Consider the following 18039-nt stretch of genomic DNA (forward strand, 5'->3'; position numbering starts at 1 on the left):
GCAAGTTAGGAGACACCTGAGGAACTGGCGAAACACAGCCCAAAACCGAGCAACATGGTGACAGCTCTTTGATACAGCACAAGCCACCACTGCTCTCGTCTGATTGGTAAGGTAAGGAAAGGACCCCTTTGCTTTATCAACCTATGGTGGCGCACCCGTCAGATTAACTCTATTTCTCTTCACATAAATCGATATTCAGAAATCATTGTGACGCCGGTTGGCTGGATAAAATGTTTCCAGAAGGATGTTCTTTGAAAATCCTTTGACTTTTCGCACAAATTGGGTCAATTTGGCAGGTGGTCCACTATAGGAAGGGGTTCACTAGAGCCTAATTTACCCTAGTTTTTCTACAAGGTTACATTCGTTTCTTATAATTCTCTCTCGACAAATTTTCTGTATATTCAAAGATTACTGAGCTACAATGCTTTGTAATGATAATCTGTAATAACCAAATGCTCCAAAAACTCATCCTCCTGTGAAAAATTTGCAGTTTGCTAAGCCAAGTAAGTATGCAAAGTTTCATTCAAATCAAAAATGGTCGGTTGATTTTTTTAGAATTTCTAGATCGTTTGGCATGGAAACGCTCAGCTGCTAACTTAGTTGCCTCTTACTGGCGAAACCAAACAAGTTGAGTCTATTGTTTCTACCCTATTGATATCTGTGTTAGACAAGCGATTTTTTGTGTCGAAAATGTATAAGAAAACTCGACTCTTTTACTTATTTGGATTGGTAAGCAGAAAAATCAGTACGATCGAAGGACGGAGTTAAAGAGTAAAATGTGCGCTATGTTCCAAAAACGGGGGTTCTGACCATAATTTCAAAATTTAGAGGTTTTTGTTTGTTTTTTGTTTGTACACGCAAAAAAGCGATGGTGCGGAACAACAACAATATTGTGTAAAGTTAGAGCATCTTCTGTGTAATTCTGAAACCAGTACAGCGAATGTGCGTTGTTCATAACGCATTTAATGACCAAGCATATTTTTAATGTATTAGACAGCTCAAAATCATTAAACCTATAAAGTATTGACCGCTGCTAGTATCGTAAAGGTGATTCGTACTGGTGTTGGTGACATTTTTCAAAAAGCTGCTTTCCCTCGAGCAGTGCACACAGCAATTGAATATTCAATAGTAATGAATAACACTTTGTACCCTAGCGACTGCGAGTACGAGGATGTACCGGAATACGGCGTAATATAATTTGTAAAGAAAGAAATGTATCGAGCAAGTATCAAAATTTTATAAAATAATTAATCAAATTATATCCGAAAATGTACCACTAAAAAAAAAGAAGACGAACGAACACCAACAAATATCCAGTCTGGTTTATCCACAATTGAAGAAACTAAAAAATACAAAACAAAAAGCACATAAAATATACAAAAAAGACAACAATAGCGAAAATCTTCAAAATTACCAAAAAATTTACTGTCAACTTGACGCAGCCTTTAAAATTGCACATGAAGAACATAACCGTAAAATCGAATATCAAATCAAGTCTTGCCCTAAGAACTTCTTCAATTACGTAAAAACCAAACTAAAAAGTAACAACTTTAGAGCGGGGGCCTAGTGTGGTTGGTAACGTCTCCGCCAACCACGCTCGACGCCTGGGTTCGAATCCCACCGCCGACATAGGTGTCGATGGTTGTGAGGTGGCGTGATCCACTCACAACCAACCCAACTGGTCTAGATTCAGTCCTAGTCGACACCGGGAGATTTTCTGAGGCGAAAAATCTCTGGGATCACGCCTTCCATCGCATGAGGAAGTAAAGCCGTTGGCGCCGGTCCGTTAATAGACGGGTCGTGAGTTAGGGTCCTGGGTGTGGAGTCGCCTCCCTGGGCGTCGGTGATTGGCCACAACAGTGGCGGAACCAGACCGACGGAAAATAAGCGAGAATAAAAAAAAAAGTAACAACTTTCCATCACGAATGCATTTTGACAGTAATGTAGGCCATACTAGTAATAAAATATGCAGTCTTTTTGCCACTTTTTTCAAGAAATATACACCACATTTGAAGAAACTGACCGTGACCACGAATATTTCTCGTATTTTCCTGAATATTCGAATTCTTTATCGGTCAATCAAATACTTAAAAGCACTTGAAAATTTAGACGCTACGAAAGATCCTGGACCTGACAGAATAGCACCAATTTTTTAAAAAACTTGGCAGAAAAACTATCTACACCTTTACTACACCTCTTTAATATGTCTCTGAAGAATGGAATTTTTCCAAAACTCTGGAAAACCTAATGTTTAATGCCAATTTTCAAATCTGGCGCTAAATCTAACATTCGCAATTATCGTGGAATTGCCATTATTTCATGCATTCCAAAATTATTCATCAAGTAAAAATCCAAATTACTCAAAAAACTCAAAAACTCAACAACACGGCTTTTATAAAGGCCGATCAACTACAACAAAACTTTTGGAATTCATAACTTTCACTTTGACTGCAACCACGTAGAAGCTCTTTACACGGACTTTGGCAAGGCATTTGACAGAATCGACATACCTTTATTGCTCTTCAAGCTCGAAAAATACGGTACTGAAACAAAATTTTTGGAATGGCTGCAGTCATACTTAACAAAACGATCACAAATAGTCCGCTTTCAAAATTCCTTTTCAAACCCAATAGAAGTAACTTCCGGGGTTCCTCAAGGTTCTCACCTGGGCCCTCTTCTTTTTATATTATACGTGAATGACATTTCCTTTCTTCTTAAATCAATACATGTGCTTGTATATGCTGACGACATGAACCTCTTCATAGAAATTATCAATGCAGAAGACTTCGAAATATTCCAGAATGAAATTAATGTATTCTACAATTGGTGCAACAAAAGTCTATTGCAACTCAACATTAAAAAATGTAATTCAATAGCCTTCAGCAGAAAAATATTCACCACCAACAGACATTTACTTAGGAAACCAACCAGTAGAAAAATGCAAAATCGTAAGAGACCTAGGCGTAGTCTTAGACTCCAAACTTACATTCATGGAACATTATAACACAATAATCAACAAAGCAAATAGTATAGAACTAACTACTCAAAAACTGGCCCAATAAATCGCATGATGCGTCACTATAATCAGCACTGCGAAACAATCGACATCACTATGAGCAGAAATCAAATCAAAAAATGGAAATAATGTATAGAATATAAGAAAACATTGTATTATTATAACTGTAGTCTACATTTGATTGACGAAATAAATAAATCAATACTGATTATTTTGGTACTGACTGAATTAATGCAAATATCAACTTATCGATTCACTATCATGAATCCGGTCATTCAAAAACATCATCAAATCAATAACAATTAAAAAGACATTGGGTTTGTTTGCAACATTTTGCATCTAACGACGACTCTGGTTTTATTCATGTGTATTTGGTTCTTCGTTACTGGCACCAGCGTCAGTAAAAGTTGTTGCAACAAGGCTCGTCATTGGCTACTTCGGTTGCTGAAGGTGATCAGGACTGCACGAGCTTTCGATACGCACCGACTCACGAAAGAAACAACGGTTTCTTAAGCGCCCCACAACTGATTGTTTGGCCGCAACCGAAGTCTACCGAAACACTACGATTTTGTGTGTATTAAACTTATTCTGATTTCGATTTCTGTCATTGAATTCATTGCACAACTGTTGCGTTATGGATTCAACACATTTGTTGTGCTATTTGCAGAGCAATACATGTGCGTTTTGACAGGACACATTGGATGATTAAAGCTTGAACTTTTGCGTATATAAAAAAATCATCTAACTACACGTGGTCTTGAAGATCTAATGTGAAATACATAGAACATAACATGCTACTACGAATACGCTGGCGACAAGTTGAAATCGAACAAGTGGTACTCATCTTTTCTGTAAGTAAAAAATGAAATGAAGCTTGAAGGCTGATTTTTTTAAGTTTTGCTCCAAATTTTTGGGTTATGTCCCATAATGAGATGTTTCGATGAAATTTTGTGGGTGTTAAAGCTCTAATAAATTAAGTAGCTTTGCATAATTTTCTTTCGCAAATTTACCTAGACTAGAAGAAATTGATATCGAAAACAAAAGTAACGTAAAACACAATCATCTCAGATATTTTTACAAATGTACCGACGCACAGTGGGGCAGATTGGTCTGTTGGTGCGACAAAACCTCATAACTTCTAAATGGTTGTTTCCACAGTGTTTATGTCTTTGGCAATGTTGTACAGCATAAAAATATCTTTATGAAAAATGTATTCAAGTAGCTTCAGTTTTCTTCCTACAGATGGCGCTGACATCTATCTTCTGAATAAATGGTGCTAACCCTTTTGTTACTTCAGAAAAGTTGTTCATATAATCAATTGACATGAAGTTGTCGAAAACATCAAAATTGTAGGATTGACTGTTAACGAGATAGAACTATTTTTATTATTCACAAAACAAAACCCCATAACTCCTCAAATTCAAATCATAGAATATTGGTGTCTTCGGCAAAGTTGTTCGAAAGATTGTGATCTATCTTCAATGTTTAGTGTAGACCAGTTTATACTTATCTAAATCACTTTGTTTAAAAAAATAAGCCTAATAACTTTTTAGATTCGTGTTATAGAGGTCACAAGTGTCACACGAAGTTGATCAACTATATACGATTTACCGTTTTGCACAAAATGTTTTGATCTAGAGGACTTTTTTCTATCTAGAAATCTTCTTTTATATAATTTCTATCTTCTTGATGTCAAGGCAAGAAGGTTTGGCATTTTCAGGCGAATTTTTTGGCAGGATTTCTAGTACATTCATGTACAACATGACTGGATTACTGTTTGTTCTAGATCGCTCAATTTTGAAAGTGAAATTCTTTTTGCTACTCAAGTTCAAGTCTAAGCAATTTTGTGTTCTTAGATCAGTTGCTAGGATCGTTTAATTGTTTGGGTCATGCATAAAAAGGTTTAAGTCACTTATTTCACACGCATACACATACACATTCTAAACGTATTGATCATGATTCATGATATATAACAAAAATGATTGAATTCGAATAGATTACAGAAACATTTATTCTTGCATATCATTTTCAACGTAAAGGAGTTTCACGACCGCTTTTTTTGTTTTGCGGGTATCAGTTGAATCGAAGTCTGTTTTTAAACTGGACAAAAAAGGGGTAAGATATAACCAACATTCCGTTCAATACATCTTGCATCGTTCTGCTGGACTTTTGGCTGTGCGCTTCACGAATTTGTTAAAATGTGATGTCGTCATAGAAAGCAGCCGCGAAACGCATGAATTATACTTAAAAACATGCTGTACCAAAAATCAAAAAACTTTTGAAGCGGCAGAAAGCGGCAGCTAAAGTTGGGTTTTTTGAAAAGCTGAGACTGGCATCTTCAAATTTGAGAAGAGTATAGAAAGGGTACTCGCTGGTAAATCACTTTTTCATATGTTTGAAATTAGTGAATTTTTTTTTTTATCTGCGTGAAACGTTGTGCTCAATCGTGGTATAGTAGGATATACTCAGCTATCTAAGTTTTTTTTTTCCTTTAATTTAACTCATATTGAAGAGATTTAATGCATAATATCATTATTATTTGGGAGCTCCTGCATTTTGTAGGTTGGTAAAGATGATCGAAATATTTTTTTTGGTTTTATCAAGTGTTAAACTCCAACTTCTCCTACCTCACGATGTACTAAAACATGCAAATTCTTCACAACCTATGCTTGATTCTTGCTCTGTAGGCATTCTAGTTTCTTCAAAATATCGATTTCGAACCTAGTTTCGGAAAAAAATTCGAACCTAATTCCGGAAAAAAATTGGTTTTGCTTGACCTTTGTATGGGGCTGCTCCAGTGTGCGACGGTTCAACACTAGTCTCTATAAATCATATGTTCTGTATGTTTAGGCTAATTTGCGAAGAAATCCGAAAAAGTTTTGGAGCTACATTACCTCGAAGACTCAGAATTGATTTTAGACGAATCTATGTCTTCAACAGATCTGATTCAGTGCAGTACAGAATGTTCCGGTTAATTGCGTTAGCTAAGACGTTTTTGAATTTATTCTGCAATGTTAGTCCGTGCTGCTAAGAAATTAAAAGCGTCCTATTCCGCTGGACTTCAGTTTTTTGTCGATGCCCCGAATTACTTGGTGAACCACTATGCTTCATCATACCACAATAGATCAAACAATGGTCGCAGTGGTTCAGTCTTCTACAAGGGAAAAATATACTTCATCATTAACAAATCCTTCGCGTCAGGAAAATTTCCGGAGACTTTGAAAGAATTTGTTATGTCTCAAATTTACAAAAGTGATGATAGCAACATCGTCAAAAATTACCGCGGCATCGATAATTTGAAATAGTCGTAAGTGCAGCTATACTGCGGATCGCCAGATGTTACATTTCCTCTGACCAACATGGTTTCATGACTGATCGCTCAGTGACTACGAATCATCTAGTTTCACAGGTGGTGTGATGTATATTAATTTGAAAGCTATAGCTACTTTTGACCGCTAAATCACCGAATACATTTATTTGAACAAGATTTGACGAATGGGTGCCTCACAACAATTTGTAAAATGGCTGTGCAAACCAACCCGATCAAGAACTTACATGAACTCACTGCTCAGTTGATACGTTAGGATGTCGTCTACAATGTTTCGACGAAATATTATGCATTGAACCTGTGTTGGCTCAGAAAATAATGTTTTTCCAAACTGTACACTTTTCGAGCCCTTTTGGGGTGAGATTGTGCCAAGCTATAATGAACGGTACAGTGTACGGAATTCACATTCACGACAAAATTATATCAGTATACACCAAAACGCTTGCATTGTTTACATAGGGTATGTTGTCTAGCTATGGTATTAATTGAAATAATGACTAAATGCTTGAGAACAGTAAGCTAACAACTGTTAGATGGAAATTACTTATGGAATGTAACAAAATTTCGTACACCTATTCTATATAAACTGATGACTTTTAAAGCAAGGAAGGAGGGTTGTGGGTACGTTTCCAGCAGTTTCCAAGTCACCAATGGAATATACAGTGGTCAATGACACATAATAATTGAAACGAAAAGTCTTCTCAGGCTTTATGTCCTAACGTTTTCCCTTTCTAAGCTACCTGGAGACGCCACTATGTGTTTAGAGACTGTCCATGAGCCATGTTCTCATAACTGGTTACTCAAGATATTGATTTGATCCAGTCATACATTTTTATATAATTCATATAAAACGTAATTTCCGGTAAACCCCCTACAGCCCCTTAATAGTCCATGTTGTTTATGGTCGTCCCTATACTTACTGTTTCATTATGTTATTCATGTGAATTATTCGTAGATACACTACTGTTCATTAAACAGGTATTAAATTCAAATTTTTGTTTTTGGCACAATCTCACCCCATAAAAGGGGTGAGATTAGGCCAAAGTTCATTCAATTTTAGCAAAATTATAGTTTATTGTAACTTGACCATATTTGCGGCAGTCGTTAACTTAACATTTGAGTGTGCATTGACGTGATTTAGATCAAACTCATTGCGTTAATGTGTGCATTACAAGCTAAGGAACAAAAACGTGTCCTTTTTTGGCACAATCTCACCCCGGCTGACGGTACCTCAGAGCAGCAATTTAGGACCACTGCTGTTTATATTATTTTTTAATGATGCTTCTACACTTGGAATTGGCTGCAGGCTGTTTTATGCAGACGATCTTAAAATATATTCGATGATTCGTTGCATTGAGGATTGTCGACGCCTTCAGGATATGTTAAACTCGTTTGTGTAATGGTTTAAATTAAATTGTCTAACAAGCAGCATTGCTGAACGCAATGTTATGACTTTCCATCGCAAAGTATTCAACTACCAAATAGAACATGCGCAGCAAAGATTTCTTCGAATGGCTTTTCGAGACCTGCCTTTGCGACAACCTGAAAATCTGCCATCTGCAATTTTGTTTCAAAATTAATTTTGTTTCAAAATCAATTTTTGAGTGTAGAATCACAAATTCATTTTTTTTTTCAAAGAAAATACATTTTTTTCATGACAATCTCTAGACAACTCTTCTCTAAATTTGTCATTAGCGTACGTTCAAAATCGCATGAGCGTTGGGAATGAAAAAGTTTTTGTTCAGCAGCTCGATGGTTTATTCAAGATTTTAAGTTCAAAAAAGTTTGAGTAACCCAAATTTAAATCCCTTTTTGTTTTTGGAATTAATTTTTTGCTGTGAAGGACTTTAAATTAAATTTTCTTATTATATTTTATTGACAGCTCAGACAATTCCTCAAAACTCCTCCCTGAACAACTTTTTGCTGTCTCTTGTTTTTTTTTTACCTCGTGCTACATTCCGATTCGGAACTTGACCTTCTGTTTATTTATACACAGACTTCGCAGTCGATTATTTAGTGTACAGGACAATTGCGGGGCTAGCGCTACGATCCTACTGACACCAACAGTCTCTCCCGAGACGAGACTCGAACCTACGACTCCTGGCTTGTTAGGCCAGCATCGTACCTCGAGACCATCTGTCTCCTGTTATTATTACAAAAAGGTTTGAACACTTCAGCCCTCAAATGTTAGTCAAGCTAGAATTCTAGAAGAAATAAAGTATGCAAAGTTGCATAGACCTACACCAGCTCGGATGAAAGTGATAATATTCATGGCCGATGCACCTACATCCCAGTATAAGTCGCATTTTTTGTAAACGTCACGCAATGTAATTGACGCAAAAGGGTTAATAATATTGTATCTTTAACTCCGAAACTACCGATTGAATCATGATAATGCATTTGAACAAGTTGTTGAAAAATAATTTTTTTTTTCAAAACACTAAAAAGGCGAATGTAAAATTAAAAAAAAAAGTAGTAGGGTGGTATCCAAGACCCGACCGTAAAGTTGACGTAGGACTAGGATAATTTTATATTTCATTTTGAGACTACATGCTATATTTGATTTGAGCACGTTTTACTTTTGACACGGTTCGGTTTTCGCACATATGTGTTAAAAACGAGTGATTATGTTTAATCATATTTTTGAAATTATTGGTTTTTTTTCACCAATTTAATCCTCCAACAGAAAGGTATTTTGATTGCTCAGTACTAAAAATTGTACTATGTCTCTAATCACTTGGATGGTCAGATCAAGTATCTAGACCTTCATAGGCCACATGCGGACCTGTCCCCGTTGAGCTCCGATTACTCCCAAATTATTGAGCTTAAATTCATCAAGCAAGACCTCTAACGACTTGGAACTAAAACTAGTTAATAAAGGTCACTTAAAAAGTCATGAAAAGTGATCTGTTCATTTTTGGCATGGTTTGATTTTGGCAAGAGAGAATTTTTTGGCGTGTTGGCAAAATCGAACGGGGGTCTATATTTTGATTATTCATTTGCAGCACTCTGTTTTAGAAGAATCGGCATCGATGCTAGTATCGCCCATCCCTAGAAGCAAACATTAGTTGGCCTATTGGGACGGGGAGATTCTGTCATTTTTTTTTTTGCCGCTGATAAAGAGGATATTGCAGCAGGCAGTTGGTGTCTACTCATGAAGTCTTTGCTAGGCGTGCCCGCATATCGTCGGTTTCGTGCAACACTGGCACAACTCAAAAATCATAGTTTCGAGAAAAACGCGTTTAAAATTTGCGTCGAAAATTTGTTTTTCGATTTTCAGGAAAACTTTGAAGTTTATGATTATCAATCCTCATTCAACACTTTTAGGTCTATTATGCACATGTTATGAGCACGTTTTCCAAGTTAAAACCTTATTTTTACTGACTTGATGGAGAAATTTCGATTTGTGCAGCAAAGGCACTTCTACTCATAACTGTAGATTTTTTGGAAATTTTGAAACGAGGTTTCTTGGGATGAAACTTAATTAGATTTCGCATCGTTTGCCATCAAAAACTCAAAAATGCAAAATTTTGAGTTGTGCCAGTGTTGCACAAAGCCGACGATATGATTGGTATATAGATTCGTGAAAATTAGACCTTGAAACTTTCATTCAATTTTCACTGCTAAGCAATGAAGTGATAATGATAACTAAAGCATATTAAACTGTCCATCATTTTATCATTTCAACGGCATATTGACTATTATGATTCATCATGTGGTTACATCAGTATTACAGTTTGAAATCTTTCATTCCGACGTTACACTTTGGTTTTAGTTTCCGTAGAATGTATCCCGATATAGTGCGGTAAGACGTAGTCCTATGTCAAAAGAAAATGAAACTGCTGTATTTCAATATCTTGAAGACGGCTATTTACAAGAAAAAAATTCAAAAATATTTTTCAACCATCTTGCAACTGGACAGTTTCTAAGTGATATCCGTTTCCACAATCAAAATTTGAATAATATCGAAAAATACCATTTTTTTCTAATTCAAATCAGAAGCTTTATTTTCCATTGGAGTAAAAATAACAATTTTGATTCTGTGTATTTTATTTCCATTTAAAAATTCATCATCGGCTTTCAAATTGATGAGTACAAATAAATGGGCAAAATTCTGCAACACGATGAATGAAAAAAAAAAAGCAAAAAAACTTAGACAGTGCTCAAAATTGGAAAATTTGCGCTATGCGTCGATCACATTCGAATCACAATTTGGACGGTAATAAAAAATTCTCTAGTGTTGAATAAAATTCGGCACCAAAACAAAGCCTTGGTGCTACGTTCCTGTTTGTTATACACAGACGTCGCAGCCAACGGTTTAGTTTACAGGACAATTGCGGGGCTAGCACTACGATCCTACTGACACTAACAGTCTCTTTTGTTAGGCCAGCATCGTACCTCGAGACCATCTGGGAGAACTCGGCACTAATAAATATAATAATAATTAATTTTTCGAGCTTCGGCTTGATTTTGTAGTTTTGTAGCTTCGATTTTAGGACTGCACACTCTAGAATTTCGTCATGCAGGTCTTCAATCGCCAAGCGGTCTAGCAACCGAGCTGCCCGAAGAAACTTCCAGACTGACAAAACCGCGATGTGGGAGAGCAGTACGTTCTATCATTTCATTGGTTGCGTTGGAAAAGGATTTCAACTAATATTGAGGTGTAGATTTAGGGTAAACAGGTATAATACGCCCCCCCTAAGGAACATCGTCAATATTGTAGCTAAGTTTATCACAAACAACAAATCTTTAATGCAGTTGGATACACTATTTAGTTGGTAATGCACTGTCATTATTTTGTTTTGTAATTACTGTTACACAAAAACGCCACAAAAACTAAATTGCAAGCTTTCCAATCTACCGGGGCAAAACGCCCCAGATGCAGTATAATATGCCCCATGCAGTAGCTTCATATGCCAGCTCAGCATGCGAAGTGAAACAGCGCTTGAAGTCTCAGAAGCAAACGGTAAAGCAATGAACAAATCAGCCGGGCTAGCGCACAGTGGCGGCTCTTCGAACAAAAGTCGGACAAAACCCAAAATGTTCATTTAATGAGCAGAAAAACCCATATTAGGTTGATTTTTGGATGCAAAATTCAATTTTGGTATCAAAAGTTCAATAAGTCAGGAAAACATCTCCCTAAAGTGCAATCAAAATTTTCATATGACTAATTTTTTTTTTATGTATATTATTCCCATTTTTGTTATGTTTGAAGGACCAGCAGACTCAGCGAAACTGAGAATAATATCTACAATATAAAATATCAATGATAATAAATTATTTGAAAATAATAATAGAAAATTTTCATTATAATTTCAATAAGTACGGCTAGCGTCAGTATAATCCATTTCTTTTTACTGGTCTGGCGAAGTGAATATGGGAAACCAGTATTAACTGTAAAAATGGGAAATAGTCGATTTTGTTTCGAGTTTCGCAGTTGAAAAACTGCGATCGTGTAGTAATTAGATAAATACCTTTTTTTATTTATATGATTGAAATGATTTTATGTTTACGTTGAATTTACGTTAAAAACAGTAGTGAAAAACAGAGTAATGGAATATGCAAAATGTTTCAAAATTCGTCGTTTAACATAGTCAAAATGGTGTTTTCCAGTTTTATAAGTTTTCACTCCACCAGACTAATAAAAATATAGTGTCTATATGCGTTAGTGCATAATTAGTGACGTATCACAATCATATTATCGTAGTCAGGGTACCAAATTTTCAAATTTGTCTGAAAATATAAATTTTTTGAGCCCGTGTGCAGACTTTTATTGGTTTTCCGATATTTGCAATTTTTTTGACATGTTTCGTGGGCTGCTAATTGCGTCAGATCCGGTGGTATCGAGTTATAGACACAACGAGCCTAAATCGAGAAGCGTTTTCGAAAAAGAGGTGGAAAATTTACTAATTTTCAGTGATGATGGTCAGTATCATGATAAATAAAATGTAGAAAACTAATGAATAACTGTTAGATTAAAAAACAAACCCTCATGTAAAATAAATATTATTATGTGAGTTCTTTTGCCTTGTTCCTACATCTGAAAATAAACCGAAAATTTTCGTTTAGAACAGTTCAATGAACCTACTTACTACTTCTCTAAAGCATAGCAATTTTCACAAATCACCATGCGCCTTCATCCAAACTATTTAATTTTCAATTGAAATTTTTGTTCAACGGGGCGAAAAGGGGCAAAACGGGCCCTTAATATTCGAAAAGCAGAGGAAATTTCCTATCGAATGCATACTATGCGACATGTGGCAACCGATGGGTCAGATCGTACAGCATACATTTGCGCAAAAAAAAAGTTTTTTCAGACCACTCAACAGGTATTTCAAACATTTTCCAACAGTTATGATCAATCATGCAACCTATCGCATTAAATTCGGTTAAGAATTAGGTGAGTATTTACTAATTAAAGTAAACCCCAATATGTAGTTTCTGAGCGAAAAAATCATTGAAACAACATGACTCAACAACGTTTAAAGTGCTCCCGTAAATTCAAATTTGATCCAATTGTCATGAAATTTGAAAAACTTGTTTTTCAATGCAGTAGAACTCTAAGAAAAATATGAAACATCAATAATTAGAAGCTGAGTTTTGTCCGGCTTTCGGCCACTGTGTAGCGGTTAGGCGTATTGCCCGGGCGCTGTAGTGTAGCAGAAAGCATTGAATACTTAAGCAAATTATACAATTTTTATCGTTTCTTCACTAGATACAGCTGCTAAGAGGTTCATTTGAGATATATAAGAACAAAAACCAGGTAATAAACTTTATATATTAGTGAAAAAACGTTACGGAAACGCTGCAAGAAACTAGATCTGAAGCAGCTCAAATCAAAATTGATTTTTGTTTATTTTTTGCTGCTAGTGACAATTATCAAACTTGCACAGAAAGTTGGTCCTATGACCCGCTACGGATTTCCAATAGTCTCATGTCTATTTTTTTCTGTGTTTCCGAATAAATGGAATGAATGGGGCGTTATGCCCCGGGGGGCGTTTTATACATATTTACCCTTTCTAAATATTTTATGATTAACACAAAAGGTTGCTGTTTGCGGCATTTCTCGCCGATGCTGAATTTCGCCGAATTCGCGGCTTCCATGGAATCGCGATTTTCCATTGTTTCTAATTATAATAAGTTGCAATAATTAGGAACATAACAACCGGGTCCTCAGTTATAAAACTTATAATTGAGTTCCAAAAATTTTACAAAAAATCTTGAATGGAGGAAAGCCGGGAAAATTTTTTGAAGGCTAATGAGCATTTTTTTTATATTTCAACATTTTGCATAAATTCGTACAGATTTACCAGTTGCTTATATTTTTTCACTTTCATTTCTATTTTTTATTGCAATTGGTGTTAGTTGTGATTTGCTTCACCACAATAAGAAATAAAAAAAATGTAAAACCAATAAACGTAAATTCTGATCTACAACACTTAAGTGCGTGCTCTCCTAGGCCACCTAAATCACTCCAATCACTCATCTCACATCCAATAACTTTCGAATATTCATTTTATTTGCCGACATGCCGAAGGGTATAGAAACGTGATGCGCTGCGTTCAATATATCAAATGGGATCCTGGTACTATCAGCGTTTTCTTTAAATAACAATAAATCACAGCCCGCTGTACACTTTCATTTTCCCATTCACACGTGAGTGTAGTACCTACATCCCATACTGTTGAACGTTGGCATGGGAAGAATCGCAAACCGTTGACGAACAATGTGATTACCTAAATTCATGAATATTCGCTGACAAGGAGGAAAAAATTGATTTCTTCACTTCAACGCCCAACACAATGGTACTTGTCAAGGTTCGTCGCGAAAAAATATCTATCACTTTTGACACTCACTTTTCACTTCACCACACCAGAATCCAGCAGGCATCAAACTGCCTACAAGTGTTTACAAAACACCACGCGGCTACTTGTGCTGCCGTCGTCGGTCCAATCGATGAGCACCAATTTCCCCCTCAATTATTAAGACCAACTTGAGCAAGGCAGTGCAAAGCTGTTTTTCCGGCAATGTAAACAGCCCCGAAGTGGTACCACTCCATCGCTAAGCGCCCTCAACAAGCGCCGGCTCGTGGTCATAAATTACCACCACTGCTAGCTGATTCAAGCCAATCATCCGCCGCTTGATCACAGTTTACTGTCGTCGTCACAAAACCTTACTGGGGGAAGCTTATTCAATTGTAATCTAAATAGCACTCCAACCGCCGCCGGCATGTGACCACACGCGAAACATTTAATTGGCGCGCTTTAATTTCATGATTTGTTCTACCGATTCCCACACAAACGCACAATGCGTCGTAATTAACGACTTGCACCCTCGAACCCTAGGGAGGTACATCTGAGCCGGAAACCCCTTTTTTGCGTCAACAAAACGACGGTCAATTTCCGTTCGAATCCGAAAAAACACGCAAACAGACGGCGGCCACTGCAACAGTTATATCCTTTTTAATCGCTATATCCAACGTTCGGAGGGCCTATTAGACAGGCGACAAACACTAGCACATATATCCACCACTACTGTGTCACAAGCAGCAACAGAAGTCCTTTCTGTGTTCTAGCAACACGGAAGGTTCAAAGGGCGCAACATAGTCCGTCGGAAGCTCGATGCTGACTGACTTTACTACCTCCGAACCGGCGCGCGGGTGGGATGAATCATCTGCTGTGCCACCCATCTCCGCTTTTCGTCTCACTTAGAACGCTGCCTGTGCACTGAGTCAACATAGGTTCCGTGGGACCCTCGCCGCCTGCTGCATACTGGACCAGCTGTTAAGCGTTGTTTCTTCCCGGATGTGCTAAGCCTCATTTTTCCACCGGAGGAGAGGCACCCCAAGCTGAGAGTGAGTTACTTGCTTCCATTGTCTCACGCTTATCGCAAAGCTCGCCACTAAATCAGATGTTCGATCCCCGAGCAGGAAAATATGCGAGTTTCCCGCCTAGCGCGCGTTTCTCGAGTAAATGAATTCACCGGCTGGAAGGGTTTCACGCATTCAACAGTTGGCTTGAACCCGGCAGTGAACTTACACCAGGTTTGCTAGGTCAGTAGTGAAGGGATAATTCGTCGCGTTGTTTACCGCTGCTCGAGGCGGCGGCGCATTCCAAGAACAGGCGATTAATGTATCACACATAAATTGATTTTCTTAATGGGTTGATCCCAGCAGCGGCTTGGCGTAAAATGAAATGAGAGTGCTGGAATCTTGATGTAGTTCTGGGAAAAGTTTCCTCTTTTGACTGGAAGAAACGTAGCAACTTGCTGAGGAATGCTTCTTTTCGGTGTTGATAAGCTTCAATGAAAGATCATTGAGAGTGGGCGTTTGTACAAAACGTAGAAGTTATTTGATGCTCATTCATAATCTATAATAATTTTGTTCTCTTCTAGGTTTCTGAAAACCAAGTCATTGTGGTATTTAAATTTAGATTATGAAGAATTTTTTTTAACCAAATGTTTATTTGACACGGTACAATACGCATAATGTATAACGGAGCCAACTATATCCTATTTCTAGAGTTTCTTATAGAATTAAAGCAAATTTTTATCCTTGCTGCCGACTATGAGCCCAAATTCAACCTGGGACTAAAATTAGCATGTTTTTTTTTCGATGGTTCAATTTGTTGGTACATATTGTTAAATGAATACCCTTATGCTTTTTAAATAACCGTAGATTAACATCATGTATGAAGTGTTCCGCTGGGCCAAGATGTCACTAACCGGTAGGACCGGATTCAGGTGCTGGGGGCCGGGGCAGATATTTTCGTGAGGTTCTCTTTTTTTTCTTAAATAAGAGGTAAGAAAATTTTAAATTTTGAAATGACCTAATGCTTTGTAACGGGGTTACAAAACTATCGGGCAAGTAAGACTAAATTCAAAAACTCAAAGTTGTCGGAGTTGACGGGTAGGGCCCCTCGGCTTCTCGGGTGGGATGAAAACGCAGTTGCTCAAAAAAAAAACCTGAATTAATCCACCTAGCGGTCAGACCCAGCCTTTCTCATTCAAACTTATTATTTGTAAAAATAGATTTACATGAACGCTTCAATCCAATTAATGTGTATTCACTTTTTGGGTTCTAAAATAATGATATTGTAATAGAAGTATAAAATATGAAATTTGACGTAATGTTAATGCTTAAGAAATAGCGAAATAAAACAAATGACTCTTAATTTCGAACAATTCAATCACGAGCGATACCGGGAACATTAAAATGGTACGATACCACATTTAAATTATATTGTGGCCACATATATTGATCAAAGCAGGTATAGTTTTAAATAGCCTTTGAATTTCTTTTCTTTCCATAACTTTTGAACCACATATCAAATTGTTATGAAGTTTGTTATTTGTAAGCTTGAGAGATGACTCGTTCGTATGACACTAGTTATGTTCAAATAAGTCATGTAATCTTTGGGGTAAACTCCGCCTGTTACGATTCTCTTGGTTCAGTTTAGCCTTTACGAATAGACTTGAATTATTGAGAACTGTAGCAGAGGGTCCAAAGCCCCTGTAAAGGAGGATGGTTGCAACAGTTCTTAACCATGGCTGTTGCGTAAAATCCAATGGTTAAAACCCCTAAGCTAAGGTGTTATGCGACCCGTGCCGATGGATGACGTGGTGGGGGGGGGGGTTTAAGAAATACCCAGCCTCTACCGGAGCCTGTGGAGTACCAGGGCACCCTTCACAGTAATTAGCCCTTACTGCATCACGCGGGTCACTGATGCAGCGGACTCTTCTTTACCCAGCGACTCGTGGGAATTTTATGAACGACAAAACTTCACAAAATTCGGCCACCGGCAGCCTTTCTTTGCCGGAACCCATGGACTCATCGGAGCGTAGTCCAATAAAAACAAACGCACCGGGCAGAACGGAGGAGATGGAGCATGAGGATGATTTCAACCTCGACAGCGAATCGCTGGACGGAGGACCCTCGGCTTCATCCTTAATCCTACTTTCTCCACAAGGGAATGACGAAAGTCAAATGGACTTAGTTCCCGGTCCACAGACAAGGCCCGATGACGAAGGGAAACCCGAATCATCGGCACCCCTTGTCAAGCGACTTTCAAATGCGCAAAGGCGGCGACTGAGCAAAAATCTTCGCTCCGGTCTTTCGTACGAAGAGGCCCTCCTTCCAACAGAGCAGCCTGCTCAATCGAACCAAGTTGCCGTCAAGCGACAGCGGTCGGACGACTTGGTGTCACCAAACACCAGTACTAAGTGTCCACAGCCTAAAAAACTGCGGAACGGCACTGGTTTGGGGTCATCGGGTTCGAAGCCGCTCCCGAAGGCCACATATAGGGACATGGTGGGAGCTATAAGCCTTGCGGTTACTTCTGCTACCCACCCCAGCTCCCTACTCACAACGGACCAGCTTCAGGCTGTCCGGACCTCCATCCTCGATCACATTGCGGACCAGGAAAATCCAACCACCAAGCCCAAGTTTAACGGTTACCATCTAAAAAATGGCTTCCTGCAACTTGCCTGTGCCGACAACGACACAGTGCAGTGGTTGGAAAGGGAGGTACCTTCTCTCGTACCATGGGAGGGAGCACAACTTCGTGTATACCACATGAAGGATCTGCCGAAGGCCAGACGGTATGTCGGTTACTTCGCGGACAGTGCGAACTCTCCGGACGAGAAGATTCTTCGTTCACTCCAGAATCAGAACGACCATCTCTCTACCAAAATGTGG

At 38.0% G+C, this 18039-nt stretch overlaps 1 protein-coding gene across 3 annotated transcripts in view; it reads right to left on the reverse strand.

The window, feature by feature from the left end:
* The window catches only part of LOC129717958 (dopamine receptor 1), a 396922-nt gene extending 381933 nt beyond the window's left edge, over window positions 1-14989 (reverse strand). For 2 of the 3 annotated variants that reach the window (XM_055668262.1, XM_055668264.1), the window contains exon 1: window positions 14081-14989. The gene's annotated coding sequence lies outside the window, so the exon portion shown is untranslated. The remainder of the gene's footprint in view (window positions 1-14080) is intronic. The other variant, XM_055668263.1, reaches the window with a different exon arrangement.
* Between the last annotated feature and the right edge of the window lie 3050 nt (window positions 14990-18039).

Source organism: Wyeomyia smithii, chromosome 1, assembly GCF_029784165.1.
Source record: "Wyeomyia smithii strain HCP4-BCI-WySm-NY-G18 chromosome 1, ASM2978416v1, whole genome shotgun sequence".
NCBI lineage: Eukaryota > Metazoa > Arthropoda > Insecta > Diptera > Culicidae > Wyeomyia > Wyeomyia smithii.